The sequence below is a fragment of the Anser brachyrhynchus genome, assembly GCF_964034855.1.
Source record: "Anser brachyrhynchus genome assembly, chromosome: 5".
Classification (NCBI taxonomy): domain Eukaryota; kingdom Metazoa; phylum Chordata; class Aves; order Anseriformes; family Anatidae; genus Anser; species Anser brachyrhynchus.
In genome coordinates, this window is record NC_137699.1 from 22,171,840 (window position 1) to 22,178,072 (window position 6,233).

Sequence of the window (6,233 nt, forward strand, 5' to 3'; positions counted from 1 at the left end):
GATCATTGTGATGTAAAACTGATTGTGTGTGGCCATCAAAATATTTTCTGTGGTGCTTTTTTATTTACACTGCTTTTCACTGTTTCATGTGTTAGTGTGGGACTTTGGGTTTTCCTGAAATGCCTTTATTTTCTAGAAAGTAAAAAAAAAACAAAACAACAAACTCTAACCATCAGCTTCCCAGAATCCTTTGAGAAAGTAGCTGGTGCTCAGGCAATCAGAGTAGAATGAATACAGAGTTCATTGGCCAGGTTATTTTGAGTTCTAAAGCTAAAAACATTAGAAAACTTTTCATTACAAACACCTGATCTTTTTAATGTCTTCATGTCTAAAAGGTGTCAGTCTCACTTTTTTTTTAAATAAAAATTCTGTCTTAGAAAAAGCATTGTACATGACAGATTTAAGGTGTCGTGATACATTTTTTCAGCAATTTGCTGTTCAGATATAACAGGATTGAAACAATTGGCAATGTAAGCAATTAGTTTTCACTGATGCACTTTGATCTTTACTGAGAACTTAATTTTTTTGTTATGAATTCTCAATAGCAGAAGCTTAGCATGCTCCTCAGGTGTGCAGCTAAAACATTTCTGAAATTTTGGTCTACATTCACGGGGGGCTGAGTATAATTAAAGTGGGTTTATGACTGACTAGCTTTCAAGAAGAACCAGACATGAAATGTTATTGCTGTTAATGTTCTGGGATACATGCTAATACGTACTTCCCTCAGCTGTCTGTTAGACAGTCATGTTTTCCTTCTTTTCTGTTTTCTTTATATACTGTATTTGAAATGCACTTGTAAATAGCTAATATCTAAATCCTGATCTCATTATTCTGCTTGTGTGAGAAATCTGTTCTACAGCTGAACTCGGTGACACCTAGTGAAGTAAGGATGGTCATCATCTTGAACAAGGGTATCAAAATCTGCCTCATTTTTTGAATCTCCTTTTTACTTTCAACTCCGAAAGGTTATGTTAAAAAGTACGTAGGAGAGCTCACTTTCAAGATTTCAGAGTAGCAGCTGAGTCGCTAAGCAATGAGTGTCATCCAAAGGGAAAAAGAAGAGGAGAATAGAATGGGTCTAGTTCAAATTCAGACTTCACAAATCCAGGCAATAAACACAGATGAGGCTGCATTCCAGTCCACAGAAACAATCTGAACACATGTGGAAACACAGGTTAATATAAATATGGACATATTCTGTATGTCTAGAAACCCAAATCAAATCAAACTTTTAACTTAAGAGAAAAAGGTTTAAATTTCTCAGCCTATATAAAAATGTTCATAGGTTGTTTTCAAAAGTAAAATCCACTGACACTTCTTCTTAGGATTCATAAATAGAGAGAGACTTGTATGCAAATGCCCTCTTGTAACTAGTCCCAGAGCCCTGTGTCTGCCAAACTGCCAGAACTTCGCCCATCATCTACAAGGCTTGGCAGAACAAGACATACATACATACATATATAGGTTTACAGAACATTCTGCCATCCTGTTACTTTGTGGTATGGAAAAAATGATGCCTGAAAGTTTGTGAAATGTTACTAAGAAACTCTTGAGTTACCATACTGTACTGCAGTAATTAGAAATAATTTACAAAATATTAAGAGTGTGATGTGTCATTACATTTCTTATGCTTTGGTGAGAGGTACAAAGTAAGAGATGAAATGATTTATTTGCGTTACTGAAAATTACCAGTTCCTGTGGTTCTCAGATCATCAGGACAAACTGTGACTTCTCACAGGGCCAGATGGAGCTGCGGGCTGGGCAGGCCGCATGGATCCTCAGCCGCAGCATGGGGGCCTCTCATCCTTGATCTCTTGCATCAGTCCTCTGTGCTGAACTACACAGCCTGCTTTGGGAGATCAAGGCTGTGTTACTACCTTTGCTAGTTTTGGAAGAAAGTCAGTTAACTTTGCTAGGCCTTGGTTTCCTCAAGTCTAAAACAGGGATAATAATCTAGTGAGGTTGTTGTAAGACATCGGTATTTTGTACATGTTGCTGCTGTTATTATTTGTGAGTTTGGTACCAGCATGGTGGGAGTATCAAGAGACTGAGAGACCAGGCAAAACCTCAAAACATCAAACAAACATTTATTTATGCTCAGCTGATAAGTAATTTTTCTGTTACCTACTTTGAAAAACAAAGACTAATCAATGTGTTGTTCAGGCCTTAGTATACAATACTGCAAGTCAGATGCCACATTGCTGGCCCTGATAACACGTGTTTGATTGTTCTTTCCTCTGAGGCTAAGCTCAAGGGCTTCTTCTTGAGGGAAGCTATAAGATTTTCTAAGCTTCACCATGCAGCACTGATGTTTATGTACACTTTTCCACAGGACAAAATCCGCCTGGTCCCAAGGGTTATTTTCTCGTTCATGGGCCAGGCTGTGTTCTGGCCTGTTGAGGGACGTGTTATCACCTGGGTGCCACTGCCTGGGTGCCAGCCTGCTCCAGCTTGTTCAGGGTAACGTTGTCCCTTGGCACATTGCATGCCAGCTGATTCCTTCTAATAGTTGTGTTATAATACTGTTCACATTTTTCAGTTGTAAACCATTTTTATGCAACTGCACCGAACAAGCAGCTATTACAGGATGTTCTGCTTTCCACTCAGTCTTATAGTAAGTCTGGGTACAAAACAAACAGAAATAAAGCACAAATTGTTATTCTCCCTATTTTAGGCATCGATCTTCATTCTGCATTGAGATCATCTGATGGAAACACTATAGAAACATGAAATGTTAACATCTTAGCATAAGAATGTAGCATTCTGAATAGGGACATAGAAAACCTAGTTTAAAAATACAATAGAAAATGAAAGGTCACTAGCGCTTGAAGTGGGATGGCATGCAGAGCTATGACACGTCACCTTTTTGAGAACTAACATAGATAGTTACTGTTTTGTGAAAAAATGGCTGCGTCTGTACTGCAGAGGAGTTAATCTCTGCAGCTTTGGTATCTGATGTGTGCTGTAGCCACATCTTGCCTGTGTCTCAGGCAAATTGTGAGCGCGTGCACTATCCCATCACTTGTTCTGTTTTCCCACTGAAGGAAATGGAAGTGTGTCAGGATGGAGAAAGATAAAATGCCCCCTAATTGATTTCCCTGGGCAGTCAGCAAGCCGAGACTGTGGAAACACTTTCCTTGATGTTGGGCTCTGTGCACCTGAGTCCATGACTAAGAAACACACTGTAGAGCATAGCAGGTTTATTTGACAGATACAGCCAGGGAGAACTGTATCCTGGAAATGACTTACTTAACCCTTTGCTTCTACTAACTTGAATTCATCCCCCCCTTTTTTTGCTTGAGTTCATGCACCCGCAGCATGTTGACACAGAAGCTGATCCTTGCCTGGCAGAAGGGGCTGTAGACTGCTGGTCTCAGGTCACACATCCTCAGCTGCTATAGATTGACATAAGTGAAGTTCTAGTAATTTACTTCAGCTGAGGATCCAGTGTTTCTGTTTGTTCTGTTAACCTTTCAGTAGTTTGATTACTTTCTTTTCTTTTCCTTTTCAGTGAAGTGAAATTCTCTACTCTCAGACTAAAGTTTTGTGGCTCAAATGCCTTTTTTTCTGCTAAAGAATTCTTTTTGTCTCTGAATGTGTTACTATATGTGAGGACGTTGTGAAGATTTGGATGTAAACACCTCACAGTAAGTTGATGTCTGTTTTACTTCTGCTACATTACATTGCACTAAATCTGTTGATATTTAATCATTTCAAATGCACTTTTTATTCAAGTAGAAGATGTAAAACACGTACTTAAGCATGAGAGCTTCTTTATTCAGGTGTATTTTAATGCAACTGTGTGCCTAGAAAAAAGTAATAATATAATGCTTGTTTTTTTCCTCCTGGGGCCATGCAGTAAAAATCTATGGTATTCTTTGATGCTGTTTCTGTTTTAATCACCTAAGATTCTTAGAAAAATTAGAAGCTGATTCTGTTGGATACTGTAGGAGAAATATTTTTGTTCAAATGGGAATTTTGCTACATCCATAAGCTTGGGTATAAAATGATTCTCATGAGGGAAACTAAAATTCATGACTGTGATAGGTAGTCTGAGTTTTCGGATGCTGATTCTTCCAAAATGCTTCATGAGACTGGCAATCTCTTAAAAAAAGAAAGTACATTGAAGTTTTTCAGAAAAGAGATGAGAAAGAACAATGTGGCAGGAGGCTGGATAATAAGGAGGACTGGAATAAAAGAGCAACGTGAAAAGTTATGAGGTTAAAGTTCAGCACTGTTTCACTTGTTTTGCTGATTTTAATTGTCAAAGTAATAATGAAGTTTTCTGTGAAATATCGTCTCATATAAGCTTTATTTCTAGTGATGATTTGTTTTGTTCAGTAAGTGGTAGCTAGAATTATTGATGAGTCTTCTATGTGACGAAGAAGTTCTTAAGCTGTGGTACTTGGGAAGACCAAGCCTAAGAAGTGATAAAAAGTGTTGTGGAGAACTGGTAGCTTGTAAATAAGGAGACACGGTGTAAATGGAGCTGTTTGATTTGTGTAGAGAAGCTGGGAAGGGACCCAAAACACAGTCTTTAGTTGTTTTGAAAATGAACATATCAAAAGAATTTTTATTAGAACTACCACTTTTGGAAAATTTACCTAGCATGCAATCTGTAACTCTTTTGTTATGTTTCATAGGTTGGTAAAGTAGATGGAGCATTTCAACAGCAGGGTTTACAAGTGTGTGGGAGGTGCTAGTGAAAAATGAGCAGTAGAGAATACGTTGGAGCTATCTTTAATCAGCTGTGTACCGTGGAGTTGGGTGGGAAAGAGTAAGCCTTGGTTAATTAAAGGGAAAAGGAACATCCTGCATTTTCTGTGTGGCCTAGGTGTGTAGTCAGCATGCTTGAGGAAGTGCTGGAGCTACTTTCTTCACCCTTTATTCTTGCTGAAGGAACCTTGCCCTATCTTGTAGAAGGCTGTAGGGAAGAAAAAGGGTCATCTTAAAGGTAGCTGCCGTTCCTGTAGACAAAGAATCCCTACTGCTTCCTCTGAAGCAATTCAGCTCTACATCATCTTAAAGAGACAAATCCGGTTTCTCCATAATTACGTGAACAAAGCAAAATGAACAATGTTTGTTATGTCTTCTAGTATTAGAATATGTCTTTTGCTCTTCAACTCTGTGTAAAAATCTTGCTATAAACCCTTGAAAACCACTTTTCAGATTTCTCTGGGGATGATTACCAGCTGTACTGTACCGTGATGTACATCTGCTAGGTATAACTAACCATCCCTCCTAATAAAAAGCCTGAATGAACATTCTGCTGGGAACTCAATAGGTATCAGCAAAGCTGACATATCAGAGTTTGCTTGAACGGATTTGAGATAAGGAAGAGTGGGGAGAGGCAGGCAGATGTCAGTCTTCACTGATAAGAAAGAGGCGAACTGCATCATGTGGCAAGTAAGCGATCCTGCAGAAACAAGGCAGCTTTATCTGTGACATACCATCTGCTTTTCAATTAGTATCATCTTCAAATTGGTTCTTGGTCATCAGATTTCATGCTGTCAGACAATTCTGTGGAAACATGTATTTCCAAAGGGCTTCCTATTTGAAAGTGATTATGTTGAAGTAAAAATAAAACCATTACAAAGACCATATTTTAAAGGGCATCATTATTTTGCAATTCAAGCAAAGAGGTGATTTCAGGGAGGGGGGGTTGCTCATTAATGAGTGTGTTATGCTATGACACTGTTAGCTATATGTTTCATTCTACTGCAATTACAACCTTCAGTGAAATTATTTACTTAACATCCTTAATTGAGGGAACTTTACTCTCTGATTAAGAAGGAAATAACTTAATGGAAATCTAAGACTTAGTGGGACTGAGGGAGAGAAAAAAACGAAAATTACCAAGTTTTCAGAGTTCCAGGAATTAAATCCAAACCGAAGTCTTTTCAGGCCTTTGGCTCTGTGAGTTGCCTTTTGGAGGGTTCTCTAGAGTACCGTGTCACCAATTATCTACTCTAGTTAATGTAGAGGTTGCCCTGACATCAGTTGGTTTTTGGTACGTGCTCTGAAGAATGCTCCAGATGCTGAGTTTCTGAGGTAAGTGCTTTGGATTAGTTTACACCCTTCTTGGAAAGTCTTTTAGTGCTGAGGGCAGCACTCTGCAGTGCACAAGCAAGCCCATAACTCCACGTTTTAACAACAAACCCTTGTCCAGCATTCACTTTTCTGCCTCCTTTGTACTTGTAACCACAGCAGTGTGATAGAAGCAATTAAGCCTA

The 6,233-nt window shown here is 38.7% G+C and overlaps 2 long non-coding RNA genes across 4 annotated transcripts in view; both read left to right on the plus strand.

Annotated features, from left to right (window-relative positions):
* Positions 1–476: 476 nt before the first annotated feature.
* On the plus strand, positions 477–3,499 carry LOC308195413. Its single transcript, XR_013951465.1, has 3 exons — positions 477–911; positions 2,333–2,460; positions 3,303–3,499. It is a non-coding gene; the product is annotated as an uncharacterized lncRNA (long non-coding RNA).
* A 12-nt stretch (positions 3,500–3,511) lies between these two features.
* The window catches only part of LOC308195409, a 30,276-nt gene continuing 27,554 nt past the window's right edge, over positions 3,512–6,233 (plus strand). For all 3 annotated transcript variants that reach the window (XR_013951459.1, XR_013951460.1, XR_013951461.1), the window contains exon 1: positions 3,512–3,647. This is a non-coding gene — a long non-coding RNA (uncharacterized lncRNA). The remainder of the gene's footprint in view (positions 3,648–6,233) is intronic.